The sequence below is a fragment of the Sinohyriopsis cumingii genome, chromosome 1 (genome assembly GCF_028554795.1).
Source record: "Sinohyriopsis cumingii isolate HCF-2022 chromosome 1, ASM2855479v2, whole genome shotgun sequence".
NCBI classification, from domain to species: Eukaryota; Metazoa; Mollusca; class Bivalvia; order Unionida; family Unionidae; genus Sinohyriopsis; species Sinohyriopsis cumingii.
In genome coordinates, this window is record NC_142961.1 from 78,645,960 (window position 1) to 78,663,538 (window position 17,579).

At 35.1% G+C, this 17,579-nt stretch overlaps 1 protein-coding gene across 3 annotated transcripts in view; it reads left to right on the plus strand.

Moving 5' to 3' along the window:
• LOC149807179 (neurocalcin homolog) overlaps positions 1–17,579 on the plus strand; it is a 144,598-nt gene that overhangs the window by 94,818 nt on the left and 32,201 nt on the right. Inside the window, exon 1 of one of the 3 annotated variants that reach the window (XM_089963191.1) lies at positions 5,924–6,045. The exons of the other annotated variants lie outside the window; for them this stretch is intronic. The gene's annotated coding sequence lies outside the window, so the exon portion shown is untranslated. Of the gene's footprint in view, positions 1–5,923; positions 6,046–17,579 lie in introns of those variants that run through there. 3 annotated transcript variants of the gene reach the window in all.

Sequence of the window (17,579 nt, forward strand, 5' to 3'; positions counted from 1 at the left end):
AAAATCAGTACTCATAGCACCATTTTATTCTTCTACCATGCTCCTTGGTACATGAAAGTAAAAGCATTTTTTTCTCAACGCCCCATTGTCTTGGCACAAAAAGTGGTCCAAGTGGATACCATCTTAAAATAGTGGACACTTCTAACATAAAAGTGAATATTTCTAGGTTTTCTTTTCTGTTCAGTAATGGGGGTCATCAGCCTACCATCAACCATCTGATTCAGCTACACAGTTGCAACAGGTAACATAATATTGATATTAAAAAGAATGTATGGGGGAGGGGTAAAGCCAGTTATAAAGATGTAATGCCTATCTCTTGCTATTGCCTAATTTCATCCTCCCACCCCACACAAATGTCCTGTCACTGGTCTACATCCTTGAATATATATGAGTGCTACTGGGCATATTCTGGGTCATAGGGTTAAGAAGTTTTTGAAAGTCACCCTGTGGGAGGATGAGTTCTACCAGTAATCAAACAGGTGAGGGTAATTTCTGTCCTGGAAAGGGTAAGCTATGCAGTAGTAGTAGGTAGGTCATACGTCATTAAAATTAGTTTACCAAACCTCCACACATGCACACACACACACACACACACACACACACACAGAATACATATTAAAACATATTTCAGTAAGCTCATTTTTGTTATATTTCAAGTACATACTTGTACATCCAGTAAATATGCCTCACTGATCAGCTATAGGTACAGTTCAGTTCAAAATCATCAGCTAAATGTAAAATTCTGATCCCCACAATTCTAAAACATTTTCTTCATGTAGACCATGTAAGCATGTATTTGTTAAAAATCAGTTATACAGAGTTAATTCAAATGATCTGAATAATTCCGGTGTGTATTTAAGAGTAACAGTTAACAGTTATTAATTAGAATTAGTCCAGATAGGCAGCCACAGATCAGAAATAAGAGATCCTAATTTCACTGTGTAACCTGAGTTTTCAGGTCATCTCTGTTGAGAATAATTAACCTGTCTGATCTGTTAGTTACTTCCATGCCAAGTCAGCTCTTCCCAATCATAAATTATAAATATACAAAACTTGTTCAGGTTTTGTTGTGACTTGATGATAAGAACAAGTTTTATATGGGATATGAAAATGTCAAGGCTGTGAGGTATTTGAATTACAAACTTTGAATTATTATTTCCCTGATAAACAGTTCCAGCATGAGTTTAAAATACAAAAATCTTTAAATTAATATTTCCTATGATAAACAGTTAAGCATAGTGTGTAGAATACACAGACTTTTGGTGCTACACGGAAATTTTTGGAAATTGCTAGATTTTTAAGAGAGATTGATGTTTATGGTAAAATACCTTAAAGTAAGTGTAACAGCCATGAATGTAAATGTGTTAACTTAATTTTAAGCATGTCATATATCATGACCAAAGACTTCTAAAAATTGTACATAAAAACTGTACTCGCACCTGCCTCACTTGGTGCTCAGCATTAAGAGGTTAGTGTTAGGACTGGACCTTGGTCTGGTGTCAGAATAATGTGACTGGGTGGGACATGCCCCAGTGCTAGATATCACTATACACTGCCACACTGCAGACATTATAGCAATATCATGATTTAAATTGTTAAGGCCACATTAAAAATCCAAATCATACAAATACATACACAATATATCATAACAGGTTTCTTTATTTACATTTCCACTTAAAAGTTCAATTGATCATGGAGATTTTAATATTAAATCCAGTGAGAAAGTAACGTAAAACTAGGTTCCTCACTGAAATTTTTCAGTGCCAAAGAATTTGCTGTTTGTTTTTTATAGGGAGTATTTGTGCCAACTTTTATGTCTGCTTCCTCCCCTGTGTCATCTATTTTTCACCATGGCAACATGTATTTAAACAATCTTTGTGTTTATCCATTTAATTATTTTCCAATCAGCAAGTATGTATCAGTCTTCTGTAATGATCACGTAAACAATAGATGACAACACTGTTTGTGGGTACTAGATTTTCAGGTGGCTAATTGTTGGAGATGAGTGCCTTTTATTTCCTAGTACACCAGCCAAAGAAATCTCACAGGTTATATTATTAACAGTTATCATGTAGTCAAAGTGAAATCAGTGACATGCATCAAAACAATCTCTGATAAACCACTTTTTCAGAGTCAGTAATCTTGGCACATTGGAGTTCACAAACTAGCTTTGACTAAGCTAGGACTTGAAAGTGGCTGAATTCAATATACATACAAATATTATGATTAAAATGTAACTGATAGGTTAAAATATAAAAATTTATTTCTTTTTTGTCAAAATTTGCTTGAAATAGTACTTTCACATGATGTCTGCATGAGAAAACGTGAGACTGATCATGACGTTGACTACAGTCAGTATATCATGTAAAATAAAGGATTGATGGATGAAAGAAACTAGTGGCAGTGCAAACTTGAGATTGTCCCAGGAATCAGGCAAGTGGTTATGTAAACCCCTACAGCACTAAGGCAGAGGTGTTATTTCAGTCTTCAAAATTGACAGGTCATTCTAGCTGACCTATAGGTTTGAAATTGTCCTGTTTGCATCAAGGATGGCAGTTGAGATCCATTTATAAAATGTGCCTCAAGTAAGTTTGCTTTTGACATTATATATGCAGGGTACACTCAGGATTTTAATTTTCGGGTACAGTGATCTCGCTTCAGCTTAAGGGGGAGAAGTGATGGAAACATGGTAAGAAGTGAATGTAGAAAGGTCAAGATTTTCAATGTTCTAAGCAGTTGCTTACAAGTGTCATTTTAACAAGTCAAATAATTCAGAAAGAAAATACATTTTCATTTAACTTTATCAACAGATGAAATATTTTCATAGCTTTATCAAAGTTGTTTTATTTAATCTTGAAAATGCTTGACTATCAAAAACTTGTAATAGATATTAAGCTTAATTCAAAGGTGACTAAGTCTAGTTTGCACATTGTTTCAGGGATGGCCTGTTGTCTGTAATCAGATGCCGGTTGCCTGTCAGTCCATTAGCACAAGTTTGTTATCACTACTCCTCCTAAATTACATGGAGGATTGCCATGAAACTTTATACACACATTCATCTCAAGGACTTGTTGGTCTTGAATGAAAATAGTGCTGTTGAGATATCTTGAAAATCTTGCTGCTACTTCTCTTGAATAGATGATATATCAACATAGGATTTTCACCAGAAGACATCTTATAATGTCTAGTCAGTCCTAAATGAAAATGGTGCCAACTTGACATCCATAAAAAATTATCAGCACTTTCTGCACATCATACTGACTGTATCATGTCCAGGAAAAGAGTGTTAAGTGCTTCTGCTGTTTCATTAATTATGACCAACATCATGTGTATGTTTTCTTGTTGACATTTTCAAGCTGGTCACCATGGTAGCCATATTGGATGTCAAATTTTCATTTAGAACCAACTAATCATAAGAAGTCTTCTAGTAAAAACTCAAAGTAGGTATAACTTTACATCTGTGTAAAGGAGTGATAACAGGATTTCCTTAATGGTTGTCAAATCTGTAGAATTTTCTTTTAAAAATCAACTAGACATCATAACGGTAAAAAGTCTTCTGGTGAAAACCCTATGTTGATACAACTTTCTGTTCAGGAAATGTAGCAATAATTAAATTTTCAAGATTTATTATGCTGTGTCATACTGGATGACAGGTGAGCACCATTTTTGTTTAGCTCCAACTGACATCATCAGAAGTCTTTTGGACATTCAGGTGGCGTAACAGTATCAATATTTCAGTTTTTTTTAGATGTCCTGGTGACATTACTTCATTCAGGACCAACTAGACATCAAAAGAAGTCTTCAGGTGAAAACCCCATGTTGATAAGACCAGCCTTTAAGGAGAAGTGATAAAAAGAATTTAAAGATAAATGTCATGGTGGCCATAATGTTGGCACCATTTTCATTTAGGACTGATCATCGACTGACCATTTTCGTTTAGGACTGATCATTGACTCACCATTTTCATTAAGGACTGATCATTGACCCACCATTTTCATTTAGGTCCAATCATTTACTCACCATTTTCATTTAGGACTGATCGTTGACTCACCATATTCATTTAGGACTGGTTATTGACTCACCTGATCAAAACGGCAACCGTACAGTGTTTTTTCAGACAAAACGGAACAAATATGATATGGCCAAATTGGAATTGAAATGGAACTCCAATATTAACCCATACAGTATGTCTTGGGGTGTGGGTGGGTGGGGGGGTCATTAAACCAAAAGCAAATTGCTGCTGACAAGAATTATTGACATTGTAGAGTTTGTTAGAGCTGTAATTTTGCCCATAGCCAAACTTGATTACCTCATACAAACTACAAAGGTTGCAACCTCACTGGAAAAATTTTTAAAAAATAATTGGGTGTTGGACTTCATTCTTGGTGAGACAGTTGTAAATACAATTTCACCGGCATGGGATGGCTCCTGTGGGCACTTCAGGTGCGGAGGGTTCAAGTGATTTTACTTATAAAATACACACAAACACACAGGTAACTTCATGCATGGCTAAATATGTATGTGTGATGAGGCATGGAATTGGCCAGTATCTGCTAGTTTGATTTTACAAAGATTTTAAAAGACTGAATTTGAGAGAAAAAATGATTTTTTTAAATGTATTGTAGATAGTGTATTTGTTGCTTCTGCTCCCATGATGAGATCATCAACATATTCTCCATTTTATGCTGAAAAAATTTAAATTTTATTCCAGAAAAAGTTTTTATCTGAATGTTATGATTAGGTTTAAGAGGGTATATTGATTCTGTCTCACGCTTTTAACTCTTTGGAATTTTCATTGATTCAGTCAGTTCAGAGTTTTTCCATTGGGGTGAAACAGTTTGGGCAAAAAAATATATCCAGAAACATTGCCAATCAGAGCTTCATAAAGGCATTCTTTTCTACCTGGAAGCATCTTTTTTTGGTTTACTAAATAATACCTTTGAACAAGCTTCAGAGCAGTGGTTGAAGTATGAGGACCCCTGTTTAACATTTTGCAGACCCCCACATGCTAATAGCTGTACATGTTTATCCTTTGTTCATTGAGAATATGCATACCACTTGGAATAACCCAGTGCACCCCCACCCCCTAGGTCTGCAGCCCATATATTTGATGCCACTACTTTGAATTTAGTTCTTGGTATTAAATAGTACCAGAATATGCATCCAAAGTTGATCGGTGAGTTCTTTCAGCAGATTCAAATCAACATGTATGTGGCCATTGGCCAGTTGAAGAATCCAATTATCATACATTAATTAAAGAATTTTTGCCAGATTTCAGACTTTGCAATATTCTACCTCCTGCAAATATACTGGCCACCATGTATAGCCTATCAGGGGTCAAAAAGAAAAAAAAACAACAACCTACCTGGCAATCTCTTTGTCATCTGGTATTTGTAAGATGGCAATACATGTGCATTCTGCTAAATTAGTTTTATCACTTGGTCAAGGGATGAATGTTCTTACCAAATCTACAGTACTTGGTTGTGGGTGGTCACTGCCTTGAAAGAGAGGTAGTCATTTCACCCATCTATTTACTATGAGTAGATAATGCTTGGGTTGGTTTTGTACTCTAGAAATTTTTAAAAATCTGCAGAAAGGAAGTTAAATAGGGAAATTTTGCTTCTATATTTTCAAATTGTTAAATTTGCTTTATGGAATCCAGAATCTGGAGCATTTATTTTGGGATGCTTTTGCTGTACTCAGTACGAATTGGGGCTTATACAATTTCCATTCTTTCCACTTTGTAGGGAAAATTATGAAGAGAGTTGTGAGTGAGCAAGCTCATTGGGTAATCCCATATTGGCTGTCTCACTTTAGGTTTCCTTCATAGTGGCTTGTGGTATTGATTCCTGCCAGGCTTCCCTGACACAAGGACATGTTTTTACTATATTGTTTTGGAGAGATTTGCACTTGGAAGAAAAATTTTGCAGTTAATATATGTGGTGGTATTAGGACAGATTTCTAAAGCAAGAGACTGCATAAGCTTAGCCTCAACAGCACCTGAAGAGGAAAAGGGCATACAAATGCTGTATTACTTTGCATGAGGTAACTGGGTAATTTTCGTGTTCTGTTGAGGGAGGGGGCCAGTCCTTATAATGTGCCTGGAGAAACAGTTGTGATATAGTTACCATCTTATACTTAGCAAATAATAGTGTTGTAAAGTCCATTTTGATGAAATCTCTACAATAATTGGGTCAGAAATGGTGTTCAGAATTGCTCTTAATTACAAGGTTCAAGAGAGGAATTGTTATTCTGAATCTGTTTCTATCTACTTCAAGCAAAGTGTGCTGTTACTTCCTACTGTATATGGAGACATGTGGTTAAGATATAATTGTTTCTTCAGAATGTTGAGTTTTTAATAGTGCTGACATGGAAAACTGGATATTTTAGTATTTTCTGCAAGAACAAGGATACAGACATTTATTTATTATATGAATATTCATATTATGCATGCATCAAACATTGATATTCAGTTAATTTTCCAACTTTACTCAAAGGTTATCGGCAGAGGAAGAGCTATTGCTTGAAAATCCCTCCTTTTTAAGAAAAAAGATTTTGTCTAACTCTCCCTTTTACATTATGTCAGTAGGACTAAGAATCTTAGGAAAAATGATTACATGTAGTTGATTATTTCTTTCTGCATTTTCAGTGGATTCAAATTCCATGTTAATATATGGTTGAAAATGATTATGTGAATGTACAATATTTAAAAACCTTTCATATCATCTAACATTGACATCTGCTGTATACAGGAGCTGATATTTTCTCTTTGGAGAATTCTTAAAATGGAAGATTGGACATTATCCAATTTATTTATTAATAATAATAAATAAATAAATAATTTACAGTCTACAAATGTGAACAATTTGTATGCAAGTGATTTTACCTTCAAAATGAGGGCAGTTAACTTTAGTTGTTTTAGTGGGGGTTTTTTGTTGTCCTTTTACCCTCACTAATTTATACATGCAAGGCCAAAGGTTTACAAAAAAATAATGGACTTCATTCCAAGCACACATTAGATATGATATATGGAGGACATCATTGGAGTAAGTCAGAGGTTGAGCATGTATAAATGCTCCCAGTGACAATGTTTCCCACCCAGTTGTTTTATTAGACAACAAACAGTGGGTTTTAAAATATGACCTGAAGCGTGGACAATGGCACTTTTATAGCAGTTGTCAAATGATTTTATTGATCTTTAAAAAGAGCTTCTCAAGAAACCATTTCGGTGAAAATTGTAATTTACACATGCTCAGCTTCTGGCTTATTCCAATAATGTCTATCCAACTCATTTTAAGTATACTTAAACCTGGGGCTCCTTTTGATCTGATGTCAGCAGTATGGAAGTGGAAGAGAACTTGAAACAGACATCTATGTTAACAAAACATTAGAGAAAGCTTTTGTCAAACAGTTCATTTTAAAGTGAGTAGGTTTACCATAGTGCAAAAGTGGCAGCATCATGATCGGTGATAGAACCAGTTTGTAAATTTGTTTTGTTTTTATAAAAATAAAACTATTTTGGATCAGTCTGTGCAAATCATAGGGATAAACTTATGGCTTGCTCCTGCCTCCTGATGAGACATATGGATGGTTGAAACAGGTTTTTTGTTAATGAATATAGATTAGAAACGGTTACAAGGATCATTTAATCTTAACACTACATGAAACTGGGTGGTTTAAGGAATGACAATCTTCATACGCATTTGTCATTGTTTCGTAGGTTATTCTTCATCTCATATTGACAACACATCAAATATATTTCATCTTCTATTCCAACACAGCATAATTTTCAGCAAACAACAAACCAGCAAAGTCTGATGCAGTGATGCCATTAGGACATTGGCAGATGACAATATACAGAGTAACACCAATAATGTATTTGAACACAACATGAATTTATGTCAGTTCCCTGCCAGGTGACAGGCAGTTATTCCCACTGCTTTTTTGTCTGACACCAAGTACTGTATTTGAGCCCTAGATGAATTTGTCAGGTATCCGACATTATTCCCACTGCTTATGATGTAACACCAGTACTGTATTTGAGCACCAGATGAATTTATGTCAATTCTCTGCCAGTGCCCAGATATTTTGATTGAGTTAGGCATTGATTGTTTGCACCATAGCTACATTAGCTGTATAGTGGGGAAATTACTTACTGATGCATTAGTAATTTTGCCAGTTTGATACATTTTGATGCAAAAGATGGAAAATTGATACAAAATTATACTTACATTGTACTTTTAATCTTTAATAACCATGAATAATTATTAGTTATTTTTATCTTCAGGATGTAAAATGTATCAATGTATGCACATCTGAATATTTATCGATACATCACAGAGACATTGTTTCAACCCCATAAAGGACCTTAGAAAAGATTTATATTTTCTTGTCTCCATGTCTAACTTGCGTGCACATTTCTGATTATAACTCAGCTCTGCAAGCTTCGAGTTGTATAATCAAGTCAGTCCATCTGTCAACAGTTTGGTTTCCACAAGGAAATTTTACTGGAAATCAATGGGATTCAACTAAATTTTGTGTACAGCTTTATACAGATAAAACCTTTGCAGTGTTCTCCATGGCGGTGAGATGTAGGGGAATTCCTACACCTTTCTGTTAGCTGCACTGATCTCTTATATTTTCTTAGCCCCACTTCACCTTAATTATTATTTCTGCAAACCACATTTGTTGGTGTTGGATTACTGGAGTCAGCTTGTCCATCTGTCACACTCTTCTTTTTTTAATATTTCTGAATCCATTGAGATATCTTCATGAAACTTGGTATACTTTTGTTTCATGAACAGATACTGTGCTCCGTAAAAAATGTATTCACTCCGTCCAGCATTTGACATGTATGTGTTGTCCGCATTGATAGCTTAATGTCTCTCCATCTATACATCACACTCTTCTCAAGTTAATACCATCAGAACCGTTTGAGATATCTTCAAGACCTTGTTTTAAATTGTATCATGATAATTGTTTGTGTCCCATATAACATTTGATTTTTTCGGATTATGGTAATACTTTTAAAGTTGTGTCTGTACTTCATAATACAGTAAAACCTTTCTTGAGAGATAACTGCTAAGAAGGACCATGCTATCCAAGCACAGATTTGTTGATTATATTATGTCATGACCTGGCTTGAGAGACCACTTGTTTTGAGAGACAATTATTTTTTGGCAGAATGGGTGGTCTTTTAACACAGGTTCTACTTTATTTCCTGAACTGTTTGAAACTTAGTATGGTGTCATATAATGACTGGACAATCAATGTGTCTTGTAAATGAATGGGCTTAGATCAAGATTGTAGGAGCTATCTCCATTTTTAAAAACAAAATGTGTCCATCCATTGCTATCTCTGTTTGTTAATATATTCCAAGCCACAGAGATATCTTGATAAATTTGGTATGCATTAATAATGTATCATAATAATGTTACTTAAAATATTTGGCTTAACCAGAGTTTTGCTTTCTGAGATGGATGTATTCCATAAATACTCGTTTATTCAGTGTTTCCTTTGCCCTTGATTGTGCATCAGGGACTCCCAGATTTTTAATTGGATCCCCAGTTTTTATGCCAAGGTTTGATTTTTACTCTTTTGCTCAGTCTGATTTGTTCTGACACCAAAGGGATTTTTTACTGTCAATCTTGCACCCCTATAATATATATCACACTGCTTATGGATAGATCTAGTTAGTGTTGTCCCTAAACTGTCATTGCTCAAAAACACCTTTGGTCAGTTCTTTTACATGACTTTTTAAGACTAATTTAATCAATATTTGAGACAGTATATTTATTTATTGTAGTTCTTATCTTGTATTTCACAAGACTTGTTTTAGTACTTTTTTACACATTGATTGTAAAATGGCTGTTACATGACAAAACTGCAGATATGTTTACCACCAAACCTGTACTCGTTTGCCAGGAATGGGTGAGGTGGATGGATACTGCAAGGATAAGTTTGATTTTCAGGGTTTAGGAGTCACAAACTCAGAATCCCAGTCTCCTTAATGTACATGTCTGCAGCATAACTTTACAACATTTGTTAGATTTTGAGTATGTATTGCATGCTGCTCTATTGTTTAGCCAGCCTTAATGTGATCTCAATGTAGGAATTGCCTTGGCATATGTGTGCATGTCCATCCAATAATCATACACACCCTAGATTAAGGTTAATGTTTTCTTACATTGCATTCAAAATTAAAGTTGTCACTTTCTAGTGAAATAAAGGTGTGCTTGATGAAAGAAGGGTTTCTTGTATTGATAAGGCTTTCAATGTAATTTCCAGCATTTTGCATGATCATTAGCATTCCTGGCCATATGAGCTTATAATATGACCCAGCATCCATTGTGCCTCAATCAACATTTGCACTTGAACATTTTTTAGATAATATTTTTATACAATTTTCATCAGGCTTGGAACATGGATATATTGGTATATCATCAAGATCTTGAATGAGTTCAATAATAAGCATGATTCATGAATATTAGTGAGTTTTCCATGGATCTGATTTGATGAACTTGTTATTACTCAAGAGACCCCATTTTTAACGCAATTTTGATCAAGCTTGGAATGTGAACTTGTGTCATCATGATATTGGATGAATTTATTAATTTACAGGAGTGGATAGTTCCAGTGAGGCAGGGTAAATGGTCATACATTCAAACTTTTGGTTTATTTTTTTAATGAAGATTTTGGGTTACTGACATAAATTTATCTTGCCCAACATTTATGTTTACAGTCATGTCCAGGCTACTTGAGCTGAGGAAAAGGGTTCACAGTGGGTGGGTGGGTGGTTGAGGGAGGCAGTTCAGGTGAAATTCTTGCTTTGCAAGTCATCATATAGCCCTGACTACTCCAGTGGGTGAAGTTAACTTCATGGTGAATATTTTCCAGTAAAATTGATGACAGGATAATCACTGAGGGAGTCAATGTCAAAGACAACAAACCACTTTATCTGCTTGTTTACATGTCCTGAGGTGGCAACCATATTGGTGGAAATTATAAATGAATATGTATATCAGCAATTTAAAAGTAAGAAAATCCTTTCATATCACATGGCAGACATTATATTCAGCTGGAAACATAATGTGTATTTTAGTCCCAGTATTCCAGACACCTGGTAAAAGATTTTCAAAAATCTCAAACCAAGACTCGTTTGGGTAGTATCACATGGATCCAGACGGAAAATGGCATCATTCTGTTTGCTGATTATTCAGTTTGGATAATGCCTTTTCAAGAGGACAGAACTCAGCAGTGGAGACCACTAATCATGTTTGGCATGCCATGGTAAATACAAAATTTATTATTCTTTTTAGTCAATATAATGTTCATTTTCCAGTTTGCTAGCATTTTATAGACAGAAACACAAACACACACACACACAGAGATATATATATATATATATATATATATATATATATATATATATATATAGTTTTGTTGATTGGAAATTAAATCAAAAAGCACAGTTACTATTTAATATTAAATAATTGATTTGGTCAGAGCAATTGGAATTTTCAAGAATTGTTAGAATATTAAGTTATGATGGGAATCAGACTCAGTTATTTCCAACCATGTGATTTTATATATGCTTTCCTATTTTAGCAAGGTAATATTGAATTTTAAAAAATTCCTGTTAGATTATTTATCCTAATAATAGTATTATCCTGCTAGGGAATATAAGATTTCATCTTCAATATTTACTTGGAGGAAGGTAGAGGCAGCAAAAATGGACTGACCTTTGTTTCAGTGTGAAGGAGGCTTAGGCCAGTTCATACAATCTGTGTCAAAATTGAAAGTTGTTGTTAAGGCAGTGAATTATAGAGTTCTTTGTGATGACAGCAATTCCACCTCAGAGGAAGTGACATAGGAACAACTTGATGGAGTTTCTGGAGGGTGTTAGATCCACACACCTGGCTCATTGCCTGATCTTTTTTACCCATTTTTATGTTTGAAAAAAGACATAAATATCCTGACAATTGATAAAGTTAACTATTTCCTTACTTCTTTCCGGTGGTCCTACCCAGTGGGCATTGAATAATGTAATGTGCAATGGTTGATCAGAAATCAAGATTGACGATTTAAGAGGAAGTTTAGTGAAGTTTTTCATATTACCAGTCGCAGGAGGCACAGATTTTGGCAAATGATGCATATTTATATACACACTGTTGAAACATGTGTACCTATGGTGTCTTAATTTTGTTGATGTTTATTGTGATTTTTATACCATTTTCTCAAAACTCAGTCAAACATAATCGTACATGTTTCATAAAATGAGAAAATGTCGTACAGAATATTTGATGTAAACATGAGACATTTTAGACAGAGTAATGAAAGAAAGAAAATTGTACAGATTTTACTTCTGTAATATGGACTGCTCTGGTGGCTTAGTGTTTAGAGCGTCCACCTCGGATGCTGGAGGTCGTGGGTTCGATCCCTGGCCGAGTCATACCAAAGACTTACAAAAATGGTACTGACAGCTGCCTCGCTTGGCACTCAGCATTAAGAGGTTAGTGTTAGGACTGGTCGGCTTGGTGTCAGGATAATGTGACTGGGTGGGACATCATGCTACATGTCTGTAGCATGATGCCCCAGTGCTAGACATTACTATAAACTGCCACACTGCAGACATCATAGCAATATGACTGAAACATTGTTCAAGCTACATTAAAAATCCAAATCACACATACACACACACACACTTATGTAATATATGTATAATCACTTGAAATTATTATTGTGTATTTGTAACAAAATAATTCACTTATTTCATCTTCATTTCAGTACAGTTCCATTTAATTGCTGTAACAAGGAGGTGACTAATAGAACAAGAATCACAGAAGAAAATGATTTTGATGAGAATATTGATGACTATTTAGAATGAGTGTACCAAGTGGGCAAATGGGAACTACGAAAAGGCTGTATTTCCATGCATGATTTACAGAATAGAGGCCCATGCTATTACGCTTCGCAAAGACAACAGCTGTCATTAACATTGTACCACTCCATGAGGCCATTTCTGAATTTCAACTTGCAATATATGTTGTCATTTTGGATGACAAACAAAAATTTTTTTGAGTTACTGACATTTTCCAGCTCATATTAGACGAAAGCACATATGTGGAAAAGCAAAAAAATGTTTCTCCTGCACCTTTAGTATTACAAGAACAATCCCTTGAGATGTGCCAGTTAGAAAATGCTGAAATTGCAATTGCAGCTGCAGTGCTGTGACAGTTGTTGACAAAATTGTTGGAATTGGCACTGATGGGTCCTTCACCTTCAATAGTCAGAAATGGTGTAGTTACTGTATGAAGGGAGACTTATTTCCTGCCTGGTGGGAATGGTGTAGTTACTGTATGAAGGGAGACTTATTTCCTGCCTGGTGGGAATGGTGTAGTTACTGTATGAAGGGAGACTTATTTCCTGCCTGGTGGGAATGCAGTAGGATCTCTTGCAAAATCCATTCCATAATAATATAAATGATTACTCCAGAATAGTGTTCAGCATCCTTTAATACTTTAGTACCAGTAAGTCTGCCCTCTACAGCAACAGACTTCAACAAATTCAAGAATTACTTCATCTTCCTGAATTGAAATTTGCACCATTATACTCAGTCATTTGGGTAAGTATGGAGAAAACAGTGAAGTGTTGTACTGTACTGATCCAGATCTGGTTATCACACTGGCACAGGAGGCCAGCAATAATACAGTTACCAAAGGTCTTGTATAAGAAGTGTTGTAATGTAATGACCCAGCTTGTTATCACACTGGCACAGGAGACCAGCAATAATGCATTTACCAAGGGTCTTGTACATCCAGTGTTGTACTGTACTGATCAAACTTGTTACCACACTGGCACAGGAGACCAGCAATAATGCAGTTTCCAAAGGTCTTGTACATGAAGTGTTGTACTGTACTGACCCAGCTTGTTATCACACTGGCACAGGAGGCCAGCAATAATGCATTTACCAAGGGTCTTGTACCTGCATTGTTGTACTGTACTGACCGAACTTGTTACAACACTGGCACATGAAGCCAGCAATAATGCAGTTTCCAAAGGTCTTGTACATGAAGTGTTGTACTGTACTGACCCAGCTTGTTATCACACTGGCACAGGAGGCCAGCAATAATGCATTTACCAAGGGTCTTATACATGCAGTGTTGTACTGTACTGACCGAACTTGTTACCACACTGGCACATGAAGCCAGCAATCATGCAATTATCAAGGGTCTTATACATGATGTCTTGTACTGTATTGACCCAACTTGTTAGCACACTGGTACATGAGGCCAGCAATAATGCTTTTACCAAGGGTCTTGTACAGGAAGTGTTGTACGTACTTCTCAGCTCTTATAATTAAACTGGCACATGAGGACAGAAATAAAACAGTTGCTGGGGGTCATGTACATAAAGTGTCACAGTGCATATTCATAGATATTGTACACATACATATGTATATCTTGCCTTTCCTTGGTCGATTTTCAGTCCCAGAACTTTGATTACAGCAAGATTTAGACTGATAAATCAGCCCTTCAAACATGTGCGGATACTGATGGACGATTTTATGGAGATCATGACTTTTTAATTAAATTTCTGCAGACATATTTTTACACAGGTATAGTGTACAGTATAGACACTGGTATTTGTCTTGACCTTTGAGTTATGGTTGGCTGAAGGGTCCTTTCAGAGATAAGTGGAGAATATTTTCAGGTCAGATGCTATGTTTGACAACTTGACATGTTAAATAATACTATCTCCTGTGGCCATTTCATAGTTTGACACTGTGTTGCAATCTGACAATTCAGAATATCATAAATGCCATGAAACGCCATGACATGCTAAAAGAATGCTTTTTTTAGTCCCAAAACCCCTGACATGGTTGTTTTGAAAAAGCATGATTTTCAGTAATCATCAGAAAAAAGCATTAGTATATGCCCTTAACATGTATCATGTATAGATGGTAAATGTGCAGTCCTGATAGAAGCTGATATAAAATTATCTCATGGGCAGTTTTAGTAGCAGCGGTTAAAAGGCAGAGAGGTCAAGTAATAAACCACCATTTTATATATTACTTAATTGGCTGACAACAGCTAAGTGTGATGTGTTAAATATTTTGAAGATTGCAGTGGGTGAGTTCATTGTGTTAATTTGCATAGGTAACATACATGAAGTGGAACAACCCATTACAAATAAATTAAAGATATGCTAGATGTGTGATGAAGAACAAAAGTTATTCCATTTCATTCCCATGAATGAGAATATTTAACCAGTCTGTATTATAGATTATTGACAAAATTGTGAACAGTGTAAACATTTCTTTGAAGCTGGATTTTACTCCACATATATACACAAAGCATGACTAGTTCAGTTGCCAGAATAGTGTTCAAGTGTGATTCATTTTTTGAAGTATCTCAGGATACAATTATCTATCAGCATAGCAAAAAAAGCCCTGCAAAATAAATTCCAAAACTGCCAGTTGATGGAGTTTTACTTTGTGAAGCACACCAGCAAAGGGGAGTGTTGCATATTTTATTCTTTGCACATAAGCAAACAACAAGTCGACACATATCATTTCGATGTGTATGCTGCCTGTCAAAATAGGAACACCGCCTGTATGTAATATTTTCAACATGGTGAATTTAACATTCAGAATAGTTTTCATTATTGTTATTATTATTTATTATCTTGTAATAACTAATAATTAACGTATGAAGGATGATTTTAGCCATGAAATTGCTTGCTTGAAATACAATAATAAGTACCCACTCGTTGTTGGTATGGTTGGTTAGTGTTGATATGGTGTTAACACCTGTAAGGGATGGTGGCATATATTGTTACTGTATTACCTGTAAAGCCCCAGTTAAACTTTAAAATATTATGCCTCCCTTCCCCAATGAAATGGTCAGTCACAGATGTGATATATATTCATTTTTCTATAAAGACAAGCATATCTCATGATCAGACTGCATTCAATATAGCTTTGACAATGCAGACTTTATTGTCATTCATAACAATTCAGTACTGATCCAGATTCGCTCAGAGAATCCAGTAGGGAAGTTTGAACACCAGTACAATCCAGTCTCTAGTGAGTGCAGTGATTAACACTTGCATTATCTTCAAACACCTGATGAGCTAGCAACTTATTAGCAAAGGCTGTGTAATTAAGCCTTTGTTTTGCCATCTAGTGGATATTAAAAACATGAACTTGGCTTTGTTTTTGTTTAATGGCATTATGGTTGTGATTATGTGAGTGTTTGCACATATGTATGTGTATAGTGATAAATCTGACAGTACTAAGTCCATCACTTTTTTTCTTCCTTTTTATGTGTAGCAAATGCTTTGAACAGGACAGACAAGTTATTTTCAGACTTGAATATACAACCATTTATTATTGGTTTAATGCAAAGTTAGCGCATTTTTAATTGGAAGTCATCTTTTTTTGTTCATGTACACTGACCCACCCTACCCCTTGGGACTACAAAACACACTTTTTGAGTCTCAGAAACTTCCCAACACTGTTTGAGAATATGGCAGGTATGGTATCAGCCCTTTTCTTTGAGAAATTGCCTGCAATGATTTGGAATATCAGATTGTTCAGCACTTTCTCAAAGAATTAAATGATTAAGTTTTCAGCTTGTCTTAAAGTCAATACTTGATCAGAAATTCTTTGAAGATTTTCTTCATTATACAGGAATCTTCATGCCTCGTACAAATATAATTTATAAATTAGACGCATGAAAATGTTGTTTTTCTTCCAATTTGGGGAGGCAAGTCCACAGCAATTGTTCCCCATTTCAGAGGCAAAATTTTACATGTTACACAATATCAACAGCATGTTTTAAGTTGTTTCATGATGTCCGCATACCAGTCTTGGGAATGTAGGCCTTAAAAAAATGTTTTGTGATGTCCGCATATCAGTCTTGGGAATGTAGGCCATAAAAAAATTGTTTCATGATGTCCGCATACCAGTCTTGGGAATGTAGGCCGTAAAAAAAATATAGTGAACATATCTTGTGTCAGTTGTTTTTTTGTTTCTTTTTTTAAATTTATTTCTTAAGTTGCATTCCTTTCTTTATATTCACTTGGGCCTAGAAATGGCACAGGTAGGAAAGCTTGTAGGGACTATTATTATCAACGCAGGGAGCCATGCTTCAAAGTTATGAAGCTTATTTTGGGCTGATGCATGATCCATGAATGCCACCTTTTGCAAATTTGGCATAAAAAGAATATTTTGGAAAGTAATAAAAAACTAAAGGGACTGTTACTATTGTCCTGTGAAACCATATTTCACATTTGCTCATTTGTTGCATGTCTTCAGACCATTTATTTTAATTTTGTTGATATCAATTTATGTTTCATTTTTGTAGGATGTTGCTGTTTAAAAATGAGATGATTTGTGACTAATCTAGGAGTCAGTGTCTGAAAAATGTTGTGTTAGGTTTTTATAAATGATTTTTATCTCATGTGGTTGGGTATTAAAATTTTTCAAAATAAAAAACAAGTCTGTTTAGTTTTTAAGTATTATCTTTATCTTGTGTGTTTGGGTGTTAATTTTTGAAAATGACAATAAAGCTGTT